Source organism: Triticum aestivum, chromosome 4A (assembly GCF_018294505.1).
Source record: "Triticum aestivum cultivar Chinese Spring chromosome 4A, IWGSC CS RefSeq v2.1, whole genome shotgun sequence".
Lineage (NCBI taxonomy): Eukaryota > Viridiplantae > Streptophyta > Magnoliopsida > Poales > Poaceae > Triticum > Triticum aestivum.
In genome coordinates, this window is record NC_057803.1 from 616695198 (window position 1) to 616714357 (window position 19160).

Consider the following 19160-nt stretch of genomic DNA (forward strand, 5'->3'; position numbering starts at 1 on the left):
ACTCAGATACATGTGTGGATACATAGACAACACCATGTCCCTAGTAAGCCTCTAGTTGACTAGCTCGTTAATCAATAGATGGTTACGGTTTCCTGACCATGGACATTGGATGTCGTTGATAACGGGATCACATCATTAGGAGAATGATGTGATGGACAAGACCCAATCCTAAGCCTAGCACAAGATCATGTAGTTCGTATGCTAAAGCTTTTCTAATGTCAAGTATCATTTCCTTAGACCATGAGATTGTGCAACTCCCGGATACCGTAGGAGTGCTTTGGGTGTGCCAAACGTCACAACGTAACTGGGTGGCTATAAAGGTACACTACGGGTATCTCTAAAAGTGTCTGTTGGGTTGGCACGAATCGAGATTGGGATTTTGTCACTCCGTGTAAACGGAGAGGTATCTCTGGGCCCACTCGGTAGGACATCATCATAATGTGCACAATGTGATCAAGGAGTTGATCACGGGATGATGTGTTACGGAACGAGTAAAGAGACTTGCCGGTAACGAGATTGAACAAGGTATCGGTATACCGACGATCGAATCTCGGGCAAGTACCATACCGCTAGACAAAGGGAATTGTATACGGGATCGATTGAGTCCTTGACATCGTGGTTCATCTGATGAGATCATCGTGGAACATATGGGAGCCAACATGGGTATCCAGATCCCGCTGTTGGTTATTGACCGGAGAACATCTCGGTCATGTCTGCATGTCTCCCGAACCCGTAGGGTCTACACACTTAAGGTTCGATGACGCTAGGGTTATAAAGGAAGTTTGTATGTGGTTACCGAATGTTGTTCGGAGTCCCGGATGAGATCCCGGACGTCACGAGGAGTTCCGGAATGGTCCGGAGGTAAAGATTTATATATAGGAAGTCCTGTTTCGGCCATCGGGACAAGTTTCGGGGTCATCGGTATTGTACCGGGACCACCGGAAGGGTCCCGGGGGCCCACCGGGTGGGGCCACCTGCCCCGGGGGCCACATGGGCTGTAGGGGGTGCGCCTTGGCCTACATGGGCCAAGGGCACCAGCCCCTAGAGGCCCATGCGCCAAGATAAAGGAAAAAGGGGAGAGTCCTAAAGGGGGAAGGCACCTCCGAGGTGCCTTGGGGAGGATGGACTCCTCCCCCCTCCTTAGCCGCACCCCTTCCTTGGAGGAGGGGGCAAGGCTGCGCCTCCCCCCTCTCCCCTGCCCCTATATATAGTGGAGGGGAGGGAGGGCATCCATACCTGAGCCCTTGGCGCCTCCCTCCTTCCCGTGACACCTCCTCCTCTCCCGTAGGTGCTTGGCGAAGCCCTGCAGGATTGCCACGCTCCTCCATCACCACCACGCCGTTGTGCTGCTGCTGGATGGAGTCTTCCTCAACCTCTCCCTCTCTCCTTGCTGGATCAAGGCGTGGGAGACATCGTCCAGCTGTACGTGTGTTGAACGCGGAGGTGCCGTCCGTTCGGCACTAGGATCATCGGTGATCTGAATCACGACGAGTACGACTCCATCAACCCCGTTCACTTGAACGCTTCCGCTTAGCGATCTACAAGGGTATGTAGATGCACTCTCCTTTCTACTCGTTGCTGGTCTCTCCATAGATAGATCTTGGTGCTACGTAGGAAAATTTTGAATTTCTGCTACGTTCCCCAACAGTGGCATCATGAGCTAGGTCTATTGCGTAGATTCTTTGCACGAGTAGAACACAAAGTAGTTGTGGGCGTCGATATTGTTCAATATGCTTGCCGTTACTAGTCTTATCTTGATTCGGCGGCATCGTGGGATGAAGCGGCCCGGACCAACCTTACACGTACGCTTACGTGAGACCGGTTCCACCGACAAACATGCACTAGTTGCATAAGGTGGCTGGCGGGTGTCTGTCTCTCCCACTTTAGTCGGATCGGATTCGATGAAAAGGGTCCTTATGAAGGGTAAATAGCAATTGGCATATCACGTTGTGGTTCATGCGTAGGTAAGAAATGTTCTTGCTAGAAACCCATAGCAGCCACGTAAAACATGCAAACAACAATTAGAGGACGTCTAACTTGTTTTTGCAGGGTATGCTATGTGATGTGATATGGCCAAAAAGGATGTGATGAATGATATATGTGATGTATGAGATTGATCATGTTCTTGTAATAGGAATCACGACTTGCATGTCGATGAGTATGACAACCGGCAGGAGCCATAGGAGTTGTCTTTATTTATTTGTGACCTGCGTGTCAACTTAAACGTCATGTAATTACTTTACTTTATTGCTAACCGTTAGCCATAGTAGTAGAAGTAATAGTTGGCGAGGCAACTTCATGAAGACACGATGATGGAGATCATTATGATGGAGATCATGGTGTCATGCCGGTGACGATGATGATCATGGAGCCCCGAAGATGGAGATCAAAAGGAGCAAAGTGATGATGGCCATATCATGTCACTATTTGATTGCATGTGATGTTTATCATGTTTATACATCTTATTTGCTTAGAACGACGGTAGTAAATAAGATGATCCCTTACAACAATTTCAAGAAGTGTTCTCCCCTAACTGTGCACCGTTGCGACAGTTCGCTGTTTCAAAACATCACGTGATGATCGGGTGTTTTATTCAGACGTTCAAATACAACGGGTGTTGACGAGCCTAGCATGTACAGACATGGCCTCGGAACACATGCAAAACACTTAGGGTTAACTTGACGAGCCTAGCATGTACAGACATGGCCTCGGAACACGGAGACCGAAAGGTCGAACATGAGTCGTATAGAAGATACGATCAACATGAAGATGTTCACCGATGATGACTAGTCCGTCTCACGTGATGATCGGACACGGCCTAGTTTGACTCGGATCATGTAATCACTTAGATGACTAGAGGGATGTCTATCTGAGTGGGAGTTCATAAGATGAACTTAATTATCCTGAACATAGTCAAAAGGATTTTGCAAATTATGTCGTAGCTCACGCTATAGTTCTACTGTTTAGATATGTTCCTAGAGAAAAATTAGTTGAAAGTTGATAGTAGCAATTATGCGGACTAGGTCCGTAAACTGAGGATTGTCCTCATTACTTCATAGAAGGCTTATGTCCTTAATGCACCGCTCAGTGTGCTGAACCTCGAACGTTGTCTGTGGTTGTTGCGAACATCTGACATACACATTTTGATAACTACGTGATAGTTCAGTTAAACGGTTTAGAGTTGAGGCACCAAAGACGTTTTTGAAACATCGCGAAACATATGAGATGTTTTGAGGGCTGAAATTGGGATTTCAGGCTCGTGCCCATGTCAAGAGGTATAAGACCTCCGATGACTTTCTTAACCTGCAAACTAAGGAGAAAAGCTCAATTGTTGAGCTTGTGCTCAGATTGTCTGAGTACAACAATCATTTGAATCGAGTGGGAGTTGATCTTCCAGATAAGACAGTGATGGTTCTCCAAAGTCATTGCCACCAAGCTGTTAGAGCTTCGTGATGAAGTATAACATATCAGGGATAGATATGATGATCCTTGAGGTATTCGCGATGTTTGACACCGCGAAAGTAGAAATCAAGAAGGAGCATCAATTGTTGATGGTTGGTGAAACCACTAGTTTCAAGAAGGGCAAGGGCAAGAAGGGATGCTTCATGAAACGGCAAATCAGCTGCTGCTCTAGTGAAGAAACCCAAGGTTGAACCCAAACCCGAGACTAAGTGCTTCTGTAATAAGGGGAACAGTCACTAGAGCGGAATTACCCTAGATACTTGGTAGATGAGAAGGCTGGCAAGGTCGATAGAAGTATATTGGATATACATTATGTTAATGTGTACTTTACTAGTACTCCTAGTAGCACCAGGGTATTAGATACCGGTTCGGTTGCTAAGTGTTAGTAACTCGAAATAAAAGCTACGGAATAAACGGAGACTAGCTAAAGGTGAGCTGACGATATGTGTTGGAAGTTTTTTCCAAGCTTGATATGATCAAGCATCGCACGCTCCCTCTACCAAAGAGATTGGTGTTAAACCTAAATAATTGTTATTTGGTATTTGCGTTGAGCATAGACATGATTGGATTACGTCTATCGCAATACGGTTATTCATTTAAGGAGAATAATGGTTACTCTGTTTATTTGAATAATACCTTCAATGGTCTTACACCTAAAATGAATGGTTTATTAAATCTCGATCGTAGTGATACACATGTTCATGCCAAAAGATAGTAATGATAGTACCACCTACTTGTGGCACTGCCACGTAAGTCATATCGGTATAAAACGCATGAAGAAGCTCCATATTGATGGATCTTTGGGCTCACTCATTTTTGAAAAGTTTGAGACATGCGAACCATGTCTATTGGTGTATATGCATGAAGAAACTCCATGCAAATGGACCGTTTTGACTCACTTGATTTTGAATCACTTGGGACATGCAAATCATACCACATGGGCAAGATGACTGAAAATCCTTGTTTTCAGTAAGATGGAACAAGATAGCAACTTGTTGGAAGTAATACATTTTGATGTGTATAGTCCAATGAGTGCTGAGGCATGTAGTGGATATTGTTATGTTCTTACTTCACAGATAATTTGAGTGGATGTTGAGTACATTTACTTGATGAATCATGAGTCTGAATTATTGAAAGGTTCAAGTAATTTCAGAGTGAAGTAGAAGATCATTGTGACAAGAGGATAAAATGTCTATGATACGATCATAGAGATGAATATCTAAGTTACGAGTTTTGGCACATAATTAAGACATTGTGGAAAATGTTTCACAATTAATACCGCCTGGAACACCATAGTGTGATGGTGTGTCCGAACATCATAGTTGCACCCTATTGGATATGGTGCGTACCATGATGTCTCTTATCGAATTACCACTATCGTTCATGGGTTAGGCATTAGAGACAACCACATTCACTTTAAATAGGGCACCACGTAATTCCGTTGAGATGACACCATATGAATTATGGTTTAGAGAAACCTAAGTTGTCGTTTCTTAAAAGTTTGGGGCTACGACGCTTATGTGAAAAAGTTTCAGGCTAATAAGCTAGAACCCAAAGCGGATAAATGCATCTTCATAGGACACCCAAAACAGTTGGGTATACCTCCTGTCTCAGATCCAAAAGCAATAAAGGATTGTTTCTTGAATCAGGTCCTTTCTCGAGGAAAGGTTTCTCTCGAAAGAATTGAGTGGGAGGATGGTGGAGACTTGATGAGGTTATTGAACCATCACTTCAACCAGTGTGTAGCAGGGCACAGGAAGTTGTTCCCGTGGCACCTACACCAATTGAAGTGGAAGCTTATGATAGTGATCATGAAACTTCAGATCAAGTCACTCCCGAACCTCGTAGGGTGACAAGGATACGTACTACTTCAGAGTGGTACAGTAATCCTGTCTTGAAGGTCATGTTGCTGGACAACAATGAACCTACGAGCTATGGAGAAGCGATGGTGGGCCCGGATTCCGATAAATGGCTCGAAACCATGTAATCCGAGAGAGGATCCATATATGAAAACAAAGTGTAGACTTTGGAAGAACTACTTGATGGTCGTAAGGCTGTTGAGTATAGATGGATTTTAAAAGGAAGACAGACAATGATGGTAAATGTCACCATTAAGAAAGCTCGACTTGTCATTAAGATGTTTTCTGACAAGTTCAAGGAGTTGACTGCGATGAGACTTTCTCACTCGTAGCGATGCTAAGAGTCTATTGGAATTATATTAGCAATTACTGCATTATTTATGAAATCTTGCAGATAGGATGTCAAAACATTGTTTCCTCGACGATGCTTGAGGAAAGGTTGTATGTGATACAACCGGAAGGTTTTTTCTATCCTGAAATATGCTAATAAGTATGCAAAGCTCCAGCAATCCTTCTGAGGACTGGAGTGAGCATCTCGGAGTTGGAATGTATGCTTTGATGATGATCAAAGATTTTGGGTGTATACAAAGTTTATGAGAAACTTGTATTTCCAAAGAAGTGAGTGGGAGCACTATAGAATTTCTGATGAGTATATGTTGTTGACATATTAATGATCAGAAATGACGTAGAATTTCTGGAAAGCATATAGGGTTATTTGGAAAGTGTTTTCAATGGAAAACCTGGATTAAGCTACTTGAACATTGAGCATCAAGATCTATAAGGATAGATCAAGACGCTTAATAGTACTTTCAAATGAGCACATGCCTAGACGTGATCTTGAAGGTGTTCAAGATGGATCAGTCAAAGAAGGAGTTCTTGCCTGAGTTGTAAGGTATGAAGTTAAGACTTAAAGCTCGACCATGGCAGAATAGAGAGAAAGGACTAAGGTCGTCCCCTATGCATAAGATGTAGGCTCTACAGTATGCTATGCTGTGTACCGCACCTGAAGTGTGCCTTGCCATGAGTCAGTCAAGGGGTACAAGAGTGATCCAAGAATGGATCACAGGACAGCGGTCAAAGTTATCCTTAGTAACTAGTGGACTAAGGAATTTTCTCAATTATGGAGGTGGTAAAAGAGTTCGTCGTAAAGGGTTACGTCGATGCAAGCTTAACACCTATCCGGATAGCTCTGAGTAGAGATACCGGATACATATAATGGAGCAACAATTTAGAATTGCTCCAAGTAGAACAGTTATTTGGAATAGCTCCAAATAGAACGTGGTAGCTGCATCTAGGAGATGACATAGAGATTTGTAAAGCACACACGGATCTGAAAGGTTCAGACCCGTTGACTATAACCTCTCTCACAAGCATAACATGATCAAACCCAGAACTCATCGAGTGTTAATCACATGGTAAATGTGAACTAGATTATTGACTCTAGTAAACTCTTTGGGTATTAGTTACATGGGGATGTGACCTTGAGTGTTAATCACATATCGATGTGAACTAGATTATTGACTCTAGTGCAAGTGGGAGACTGTTGGAAATATGCCCTAGAGGCAATAATGAATTGATTATTATTATATTTCCTTGTTCATGATAATCGTTTATTATCCATGCTAGAATTGTATTGATAGGAAACTCAGATACATGTGTGGATACATAGACAACACCATGTCCCTAGTAAGCCTCTAGTTGACTAGCTCGTTAATCAATAGATGGTTACGGTTTCCTGACCATGGACATTGGATGTCGTTGATAACGGGATCACATCATTAGGAGAATGATGTGATGGACAAGACCCAATCCTAAGCCTAGCACAAGATCATGTAGTTCGTATGCTAAAGCTTTTCTAATGTCAAGTATCATTTCCTTAGACCATGAGATTGTGCAACTCCCGGATACCGTAGGAGTGCTTTGGGTGTGCCAAACGTCACAACGTAACTGGGTGGCTATAAAGGTACACTACGGGTATCTCTGAAAGTGTCTGTTGGGTTGGCACGAATCGAGATTGGGATTTTGTCACTCCGTGTAAATGGAGAGGTATCTCTGGGCCCACTCGGTAGGACATCATCATAATGTGCACAATGTGATCAAGGAGTTGATCACGGGATGATGTGTTACGGAACGAGTAAAGAGACTTGCCGGTAACGAGATTGAACAAGGTATCGGTATACCGACGATCGAATCTCGGGCAAGTACCATACCGCTAGACAAAGGGAATTGTATACGGGATCGATTGAGTCCTTGACATCGTGGTTCATCCGATGAGATCATCGTGGAACATGTGGGAGCCAACATGGGTATCCAGATCCCGCTGTTGGTTATTGACCGGAGAACATCTCGGTCATGTCTGCATGTCTCCCGAACCCGTAGGGTCTACACACTTAAGGTTCGATGACGCTAGGGTTATAAAGGAAGTTTGTATGTGGTTACCGAATGTTGTTCGGAGTCCCGGATGAGATCCCGGACGTCACGAGGAGTTCCGGAATGGTCCGGAGGTAAAGATTTATATATAGGAAGTCCTGTTTCGGCCATCGGGACAAGTTTCGGGGTCATCGGTATTGTACCGGGACCACCGGAAGGGTCCCGGGGGCCCACCGGGTGGGGCCACCTGCCCCGGGGGCCACATGGGCTGTAGGGGGTGCGCCTTGGCCTACATGGGCCAAGGGCACCAGCCCCTAGAGGCCCATGCGCCAAGATAAAAGGAAAAAGGGGAGAGTCCTAAAGGGGGAAGGCACCTCCGAGGTGCCTTGGGGAGGATGGACTCCTCCCCCCTCCTTAGCCGCACCCCTTCCTTGGAGGAGGGGGCAAGGCTGCGCCTCCCCCCTCTCCCCTGCCCCTATATATAGTGGAGGGGAGGGAGGGCATCCATACCTGAGCCCTTGGCGCCTCCCTCCCTCCCGTGACACCTCCTCCTCTCCCGTAGGTGCTTGGCGAAGCCCTGCAGGATTGCCACGCTCCTCCATCACCACCACGCCGTTGTGCTGCTGCTGGATGGAGTCTTCCTCAACCTCTCCCTCTCTCCTTGCTGGATCAAGGCGTGGGAGACATCGTCCAGCTGTACGTGTGTTGAACGCGGAGGTGCCGTCCGTTCGGCACTAGGATCATCGGTGATCTGAATCACGACGAGTACGACTCCATCAACCCCGTTCACTTGAACGCTTCCGCTTAGCGATCTACAAGGGTATGTAGATGCACTCTCCTTTCTACTCGTTGCTGGTCTCTCCATAGATAGATCTTGGTGCTACGTAGGAAAATTTTGAATTTCTGCTACGTTCCCCAACAGGGGGAGTGGTTGGAGGGAGTCTCAATTAAAGTTTTGCATGTTCCAGTTTCCTCCTCAATTGCCGCTGGCTTCCCTTTGCTTTCATTCTGGGCATAGTTTTTGTTTGGTCACGTCATAGTTCTGAGTGCTAAGCTACTCGACTAATTAAGCTTCGGCTCGTTAACCTCGTACTCGTTAATGCTCACTCGTTAAGCTTGTTATTGAGCAAAACACTTTTTTTCGCCTTGGTTCATTTAAAGTTCGTTAAGCTCGCAAGCGCTCATTAACGGACTATGATGTGTTACGGGCCTTACGGCCCGGAGCAGGTGTGCTAGTTTACTTCCTCGGTCAGTTGGATTGGGTAGATGAATCTGTTATGCCATGAAATGTTATGACGTGAGATAAGAATATGTGTTATGATGTACTAACGAGTTGCTCGTGAAACTTGTTAGCTTGTTCGTTAAGTTTGTTAAGTTTAATGGGACGAAATCAGTAATTGACTGTTCATTTAAAAGCGAGCTATCAAGCATTTTCATTAAACTCGCGAGCTATGAGCTTTTGATCCAAACCTACTGAGTGCCCCCCCCCCCCTCAAAAAAAGATGATTCGACAGCGGGGCTGCATGGGAATCTGGAACTTGTCTTTGGAATTATCTTTTCATCAGCGAGTGCCCTGCCCCATGCTATTCTGTATTATGAACCGAACACTAAAAAGATCGCGAAGCCTTCTCCCTCACGGTAGCAGCTCCACTGCTAACAGGTCTCAAGCCCAAGACCAGCCTGAGTCCATAGCAGAAGTGGCACAATGGAACAAGTCGCTTAGCAACCCAAAACGGTCGGTCAGCTAAACACTCCACCGGTCACATGTACACGCTTCGATCGCGCGGCGATTCGCGCTCGCATCTACGTTTTTGCTTGTGCGGGCCACCACTTTTTCCAACAAATGCCGACTGGTGGTCACAACTTCTCACACGACCGACGATGGTGCACGATGGGGGGTGACTACTGCAAGCCACCCACACCACTTTTTGGATGTTTCCCCCTCCGGGCCATCGCTGCCATCGATGAGCGTTGTCGTCGAGGCTGTGAGAGGTTGACACGGGGGACCTACAACTAATAGCTAAAAGGCTGTCAAGCCGCGATGGCCCGGGATGCAAACGCGATGCGTCGTCGCCACTTGTGATCTAAAGGTGTTGGAGACAACCACCGTCATTGCTGCAACTAGCCAGGAGAGAAGTTGCCACCACCAGTCTGCATTGCCGCAACCGGCTGGCGAGAAGTTGTGATCACCAGTCGACATTTGCTAGAACTGTTTGAACGATAAGGTACAACAGGCTACGGCGGAGCTGCGATGGGTAAATGGGATCCACCGCAACCCTGTGGGACAAATGCTATGGACGGCCCCATCTTTTGCTGGAACCAGAGAGAAAAAGGGATATGCAACCACCAACAAAAAATGTTATAGTCGGTGCAAATTTATGCTGGAATCAGAGAGTTGCAACTAGGGACACAGTTGCGACCAGCGACACAAAGTGCTGGAACCGAAGAAATGTGAGGGTTGCAAGCACGATGTCATCTCCACCAATGCCGCAACCATGGGGCAACACCGGCTAGATGCAGAGTTGTGACTGGCGGTGCGTTTTTTACGCGGACCGACGAGACAGGATGTTGCGACCGGGGGCGGGAGGAGGTGTTGTGCTATCACCGGCGAGGACCGGTGCTACGGCTGGTGACTGGAGATGGCTACTCATGGCTGCAACAGGGTATGAAAAAAGTTGCTATTGGCGAACTTTTTTCTGCAACTAACGACGACAAGGCGGTGAGCGTCGACGGCTGGGGAGTGGGTGGCCGGTGAGGCAACTGGCTCCTGGGAGAGTATGCGCTACACGATACGAGGAAGTGGCCGCCATTGTTTCCCGTGGGATTTTCTCATACGGAGGTGGTCGCAGGAGGATGAAAGAGTCGGCTAACTCATGTGCAACTGTCGCAAGAGAATGCATCTGACGGCATATTCATGCAAGTGCATACCATATCGATACAGATTCGAAACAGAAATTATCCGTACCATTTACATTTCTGCAGTGGAAACTCTCAATAAATTTATGTGTCTTGAGGGAAAAAAAACACGACCTGGCTCCCTTCAGGTGCACATGCCTTCAGGCTAGATCGAATAAGCTCTGGTGACTTGTAAGCAGTGGAGAATTTTAAAAACTTTGAATAATGACATATTTAAATATATTTTGAACATGTTTATTATAAAACTAAATACTTTTTCGAATGCAAACATTTGTAAAAATGCGAACATTTTTTCAAAACACAAACAATCTTCAAAAAATAGAAACAAAAATTGAAATTCTGAACAAATTTTGAAGAAAGAGAAAAAATGAAATTCCGAATTTTTTTGAAAACATAATTTTTTTGAAACTCCGAACTTTTATGAAAACGCGAACAAAATTTGAAATTCGGGAATGTTCCCAAAAATGTAAAGGCAACGAATATATATTAAAAAGGGTCGCTCGGGCATGTGCGAATCAGCGACTGTTTGAGGCAATAAGCGGCAAATATGGTATCCCCTACGTCTCGCCTACAACTTGGTGCTTTTGTCAGGCCCAATACTGTGTCTGCGCACGAGTGTTTTCTGTGTTTTTTTCCCCTCTGTTTTGCACAAGTTTTTTTCTTTTACTTTTTATATTACATATTCAGCTTTTCCTTTTATTTTGAAATTTTCAAAAAATCTCTAATTTTGTTCATACACATTGTACATTTTTCGTATACATCACGACCATGTTTTCACACACATTTCACATTTTTCTAAAACATGATCAACATTTTTTTCACATATATGTTTTGATGTCTACTTTTTCCATACACATTGTATATTTTTGGCATATCTCTAAAAGATTTTCTATATATGTTTAACATTTTTTAAATACATGATTAACTTTTTTTTCAAACACATGCTTTCTACCTTTTTTTTGAATATGTGCTAAATATTTTTTTCAAATACGCATTGAAACATTTTTTAGTTATATGATTGTTTTAAATACAGATTTTTTTACATTTGTATAAAAGATTTTTAAAATTTCACTAGCATATTTTTTTAATGCATGAGATTTTTAAAAATGTAATGTACATTTTCAATGGTATGAAACAGTTTTTACATCGTATAAACATTTTCTGCCACATACGTGTTTTGAAATGTGTGAACAGTTTTTATATGTCACAAAACTTTTTTTAAAGCTACCAATAGTTTTTGATAATTATGCTAACAATTGTTTTGCACTGCGTTAATATTTTTCAAATCCACAGTTTACTTTTTAAGTAAATTAAGTTTTGAAATATATGTATTTAGATGTTTTTCAAAAATATAAATAAAGGTAAAATATAGGATGGGTGGGCCCCCACACCCTATGTGTCGCGCTTGGATTCGCTGGGGTTTGCATGCATGGATGCGACTGGCCGAAGCTTGGGCCGGTCGGTCGGCAGGAAGCGTTTCCCTTTTCAAAACAAAGGAATATTTCCAGTATGTTTGAGTCACTGGAAAAGTTTCTATATAAATATATTGCAAACAACCCCTGACAAAAATGTAGTTCTAACAAATACATACGAAAAGTCATATTCAATCCTAAAAATCAAACACCCCATGGAAAAATAATCTAAATTTCCTAATCCTCTACTCCTCTAGATTATCAGTAAAAATGCTTTAGATTGATGTGTGACGCTTCTTTTATCTAACACAGTAAACAGAGTTTACCTTCACAGCTAGTCCGATTACTGTTGCATTTCCCTGCTAGTCTGCATTTATATTGCCCTTTCGTACAGAGAAAAGCAAAACAAGTTGGGGACACCCAACTTGAGAAAACAGAACAGAAATTCAGACAAACGAAGCGCCACACCAGGACACGAAGGCGGGGCAGTTTGCCAGTTTCACAGCCTCGCCGAGATCGCCGGAGTAGGCGGAGTAGCTTGGGTCCTCCTGTTCCAGAGCTCCAGGGCTCTTGATGCATACATTAGTTTGGTTACCACCCAGTCACTCTTGGCGAATTTTCTTGGTGCAGCAAACTTTCTCTGAACAAAGCAAGAAACAGATTTGCATCATACATCATGGTTCCATACAACAGCAAAATAAATCAAACGCCGGTAGCTTCCTACCTTATTCCAAGATATGAATGTTGTTTGCACCACAATATGTATGCATCAACTTATATATAGCTAAACAGCTTGAGGCCTACGAGATCGATTCAGCGTGAGGAGGCGCTCCGCGACATCTGTCATCGTGGGCCTTTGATCCGCGTCAAAGTTAATACATTCCACAGCAATCTCTGCAAGATGGCCAAGAATTTCCAGGTCTCCTGTTGTCACTGCAATATCCATGTTCATGTCAAACCGATGGGTTGCTTTCTTCCCCTCTTTGTGAACTTCAACGAACCGCCTCGCCAGGCTGCGACTGCTATCATCATAATGATTGGGCTTCTTCCCGCTAATGACCTCCAAGATCACAATTCCAAAACAGTAGACGTCAGTTTTTTCGGTCAGCAGGCCTGTCTGCGCGTACACTGGATCCCTAATATAACTCCCGCCGCCAACGAGAATGCTACTGTATCGCCAATCACTCAGATCAATCAACTTCGTTATGCTAACGTCTGAGATCTTTGGCACAAAGTCATCATCCAAGAGTATGTTTGCTGATTTGACATCACCATGCACTGTTTTGGCACGGGCTTGTGAATGCAGATAAGCCAGACCTTGTGCGGATTCTGCGACGATATTCAGACGCACATCCAAGTTGAGAGGCATCGCGGCTATGAAGAATTTCATCGAGGCTTCCATTCGAGACGAACTCATACACAAGCATGAGGGAGCCTGCTTCTAGGCAACAACCTATGAGCCTAACAATGTTCTTGTGGCTGACTTGAGACATGATGACGACTTGATTTTCAAATTCTAAATTCTGCAGCGAACTATAAGTAAACGGTATCTTTACCGCAACCTGTGTGTTATCAACATAGCCCTTGTAAACATGAGAGAAGACGCCTCTTCCAATCAAATTCGTACTCTTTATTATTGGCTTGAGCTCCTCTTTTCTGAAGATCTTTGTATTATGTAACTTCGCTAATGTGCACATGTCGATGCTATGGAGGTTCCTGCTTGCTTTCCTGTGGAAGACGTTCAATTTGTTTAACTTGCAGAACACCTTAGGGATACAGCTAGAAATGCTTGCGCCACAACGGTTAACCTTTTGCTTCATATCTTGCACTCCTCGTGATAGTGATGGTAATTGGTCTAGTTTCTGTTGGCCATCCTGGGAATGAAGCCATTCGATACTTTCCGCGACATCTTCCAGTATTTCAGAGTGTTCCTCGACATCCACTTGGAGGCTCCCAGCTGCAAGTTATCCAATTATTTCTCCAGGTTGTTCCTCCCTTGGACAACTTACCCGTGGCTCAAACAATGAACTGCCAATGCTAGTTTTGTGTGAACAGTCTGCACTTGCCATTTTATCAAGCCTGTGAACTATGTGTTGTGTAACTGGTCTCTTCTTTGGGTCCAAGTCCATGCACTCTACCGCTATCTTGCAGCATACACTTACTTGTTCCAACTGTATGTTGCCCTCTAATGCCTCTCGAATCATCCAACTTTGAACTACCTATAAGGTTGCAATCATGAGTTAATATTTATATAATAAAGTTTGATGATATATGTGATTATTACATTACAACTACCAGAGCAAAAAATGATGGAGAATCCTAAGAAAATGGGTCGTCATGATTTTCCTTCATGGGGACTATTTAATTTCAGTCTGCATATTTTAGCTTGATTTGTGTATATAGTGCCTATGTCCATAGTATAGAGAATGGGTACATAGGAATAATGCAATTCACACCTTGGTACATTAAAACTACAACTGAAGTATACAAAACATGATAACAGAATAATGATCAGTTTGTTTAGGTGCCATATCAAAATGTAGGATTTCGTAGTACATACTTCCATAAGTATAAATAGTCCCAAAACTCAACCGCCTCACTGAGGTTGTTTCATAAAGTAAGCATTTAAGAAAATTCAATGGTATTTAAAATCAACAATTCAACTTGGAGCAAACGCCTAGATTATGCTTACATCCTCATCTTCGCGATAGCAACTAACTCCTGCCACTATCTCCATTATTATTACGCCAAGACTATATATGTCTGACGAGAATGAGATTTGTCTTGACACTAGTGCAGAACCGGGCAATAGCACCGTTCGTAAGGCCCTTTAGTGCCGATTCCATAACCGGCACTAAAGTGTGGGCACTAAAGCCCCCCCCCTTTAGTACCGGTTCAGCACGAACCGGTGCTAAAGGGCAACCACGTGGCACGAGCCAGATCCGGGGGCCGAGAGCCCTTTAGTACCGGTTGGTAACACCAACCGGTACTAAAATGTTTGGGGTTTTTTTGGTTTTATGATTTCTTTTTCATTTAATTTTGTGTTTTTCATTTTAATTCTTTTTCGTTTGCTGGTATTTTACGATACTACATATTGTACACGTTATGCATATATATATAAATAGAATTTCTAGTAGAACCAATCATATATATTATCAATGTCTCACAAACCACCATATTAATTCACACATACACACATGTATAGCTATATACAATTTCTCCTACATATGCATGTTGCCTTCGGAGCCAGTGGCATTAGCCTAATTGGTGCCTTCGGAGCACGATGACAATTGGAAGTGGTTCATGACCTGGTCGATGGGGGCGGTAGCGGGTAATAGTATTCTCCCTTCGGATTTATGACCTGGTCGAGCAAAAATCCCGCTATTTCCTCTTGAAGTGCTTCTACGCGCTCCGTTTCTAGGAGCTTGTCCCGCACCTCTGTGAACTGTTAAGAAGGAGATCAATATGCATGTGTATTAGTTGTGTGACTAGATATCGATAATGGTGTAAAAATTGTGAATAGTGTTCTGACAAGCGTACCCATTCCTGTCTTTGAGATCTGCTCCTTTCGGACGCCATCATGCGAATGTTCTCGCAAACGCAGAATGCACACAGATCAGTCCCCTGCGCCTGCTTCAGGGCCTTTATTACGAGAATGGAATTTAATTTGATCAGATAATAATTAATCAAGCATGATAATTAAAGAGATGGCAGCTAGCTAGCTAGCTAGTACTACTTAATTACTTACCTTGGGTCGAAACCATTTCAGCTGTCGTTTCCATTCGCCTTCCGTGACGCTGATGAACCTTGCCCAAGCCCTGCCCGCCGACAAAGAAAATGAATAAAGGGGTTATTAAATAGTTCATATCATGAAATGACGAACTAAATAAGCCGAGATATATAGTTAATAATGATTGAAATTACCTGTTGACTATCCCAAACAAGATGTTATAGTCACTATTTGCTTTGAGTAGTGAGTCCAGTATTTCAACTGTTCCGGCGTCAACTTTAATGATACACAAGATCCAGTGAAATCTGCATGCACACACGTTTGCATGTCTTAATTAAGCGGGCATATGTAAGCAAAAACATGTAGCTAGCTAGTAGGCAAAAATAGAGAATTTGTAGTACAAGAAAGTGTGACTCACTGGAAGTTGTAAGGAAGTAGTATATCTTCATTGTATTTGAGGCGCTTCAAGAACTCTAGCATGCTGTCCTCTACCTGCTTTTCATGATGCTTGTTTATTTTCCATGTGTATTCATTAACGGTGTTTGGGTCAATGAACCCAATGCCATAGCGTCCACCTTTTCTCATTTCATACATCTTCATCCTGCATAATACCACAGAAAAGAATATAGTGAGGATAATTACAGGTAATGATTGATCAAAAGGATCACTACAGCTAGCTTGAGACTTAAATTACAGAAAGAAATCACTTACAGACAATAGCAACTGACGATAGATTTGTCGAGTGCGTCTTGATTGTATAACTGAAACAGTTCAGAATACTCAACGGTCACAGGTTTCTGATGGTAGTAATGATCCTTCTTGACTTGCACCATGAGGGACTCTCGATCGGATCTCTTGGTAATGTCCATGTACCATTGATGCAATTCATACATTCTCGTTGGGAGCTTCTTGACCTCTTCTGGCTTGACCAAAGGTTGGCCCCGGGCATATTTCCGTTTTATTTCCTCCTCTGTAAGCACAGCCATGTCCTCGATCTCGAGGAGTTGTCCAACAGTGATGTTGAGAGTTTCAGCCTGCATTATATGCTCCTGGCTTATTACCACATCGCCCACCTCGGGAACGTAAACTGTTTGCCCATAATAATATTGGGCGCGCGTACTGTCACGTGTTGTTGGCGGCACAACAAACGGGGGGATCGATTTCGCCACCTGTTCTCCCAGCTGGGCAACGGTTTTCCCGCATTTTTTGACAGTTGCTTGTTGTTTGCTTGAGCTTGAGCTCGCCTCCTTCTATAGACGTTGTCGATGTAACTTCCTGATGTGGTGCTCATAGTCTGTGTCAACAGGCTTAGGAGCTAGTGGTTGAACCATACGAATGAAGTGGTCAACTACTTCCACAGGCACTTTCTCCCTTGGCGGCGGTGGCGGTTTCGGTCCAAAATGGGCGTCGACTTATGCCCGCACTATGGCATTGGTTTGCTCCTTGGTCCTGTCGTAAGCCCTCTCAGGAAGAGGAGTAGTGAGGTTTGGACCATATTTATATCGCTTGCCTCCGCCTGTACTTCCTGTACTATGACCTCGACTCGTACCGCTACGCACCATAGCTGCGGGGTGTCTCTTCTCCGATTGCTGAGGCGGCGGAGACGGCTGACGGGGCTGAGTTGGACAAGGAGGAGTGGCCTGAAGCTGTGCCGGACTTGGAGGAGTGGCCTGAGGTTGTGCCGGACTTGGAGGAGGAGTGGACGTCTGACGTTGTGTTGGACTTGGAGGAGGAGTGGCCTAACACTTTGCCGGACTTGGAGGAGGAGGAGTGGCCTCACGCGTTGGTGGACTTGGAGGAGCGGGAGTCTGCTGACTCGGTGGCGGGCTTCGACGAGGAGTTGGGTGACGCGGTGTCGTGGCCTTCGAAAGATGATGCAATCCTTTCTCCATAGGATGATACGATGTTTGGCATCTCCGAGTGTGTGCTCCTCGTCACCTCCAGGAATGTCAAGCTCTAGCCCCGAATATTGGTCCACCACCTCATCAACCACGACACGAGCATAGCCTGCTGGAATCGGGTTGCAATGGAAGGTTGCGTCGGGGGAATTTGTATAAGCAACGCCGTCCGTCACCTTCAAGGATATGTTCTTAATTTTGAAGTGTAGCTCGCAGTTAGTGTTCTCCGCGATGTCATCCACGGGGTATCTATACAGCATTGCGCCAAATGGGGCGGAACCCATGCTGCTTCTCGGCATGGATGGGGCGGTGGTATCCAATGCTGGATCATCCGCTAGCTGCTGCAGCTGCTGAGACCCCCTTTGCTGGCTAAGTGAGTCGATCTGCTCCTGCTACCACTGGAATTTGACTACCAAGTCCGCGTGCGCTGATTCTAGGCCTTGAAGGCATTCATAGTCCAGCTTCCTTTTCTCCTCCTCCATCTTCCTCTGCTTCTCCTCCGCAATCTTCCTTCTCGCACGGGTTCTGTAGTCGGCGTTCCAGTCCGAAAACCCCTCATACCACGGAATAGCGCCCTTGCCTCGTGTTCTTCCCGGGTGTTCAGGATTTCCCAGGGCACGCGTAAGCTCATCGTTCTCTCTGTTGGGCTGGAACACCCCCGTTCGAGCCTCTTCTATTGCAACAAGTATATTATCATCGGCTCCGTTCAGACATGCCTTCGTCGAAACTTTGCCTGTCTTTGAGTCCAACTCCCCCCATGCGCATAGAACCAAGTCCTGCACCTGGGGGGCCAGCTCTTAGTAACCGGAGTGACACCTGCATCCTCCATCTCTTTCTCAGACTTATCCCACTTAGGCATTGCCACCGCGTAGCCACCTGGCCCCAGCTTATGGAACTTATCCTTTTTTTCGGCATTCTTCTTGTTTATTCTCGACCGTTCCTTAGCTAATTCTGAATCCTTGAATTTCATGAAATCGTCCCAATGAGCACTTTGATTCTCTAGTGTTCCCTCGAATACTGGAGTCTTCCTTCCTCCCTTGACGTACTTGTCCCATTCACGATTCTTGTAGTTCTTGAATGCAACCGCCATCTTCCTAAGAGCAGCGTCCTTGACTTTCTGCACATCTGCTTCTGTGAAATGATCTGGTAGGGTGAAATGTTCCATGAGAGTATCCCAAAACAGACTTTTTTGTCTGTCGTCGACAAAAGTAAGATCTGGACGTGGCTTTGCTGGCTCTCTCCATTCTTGAAGGGAGATCGGGAGTTGGTCCTTCACAAGAACTCCGCACTGATGAACGAACTTGTCTGCAATCTTCTTAGGCGCTAATGGTTCACCATTAGGTTTGATTGCCTCGATATTATACTTTACGCCCTCCTTCAACTTTTTGTTCGGGCCTCGTTTCGTCTTGTTGCCTGAAGATTTGCTTGATCCGGATGGCTGAAAGAAGAAAGATCGATTCGTTAATATATCTTCAACTCATTTAAAACATGTGATGATCACCAGATGTCTGCT

General features: G+C 44.5%; 1 pseudogene; it reads right to left on the reverse strand.

Annotated features, from left to right (window-relative positions):
* Positions 1-12803: 12803 nt before the first annotated feature.
* The window catches only part of LOC123084078 (uncharacterized), a 28362-nt pseudogene continuing 22005 nt past the window's right edge, over positions 12804-19160 (reverse strand).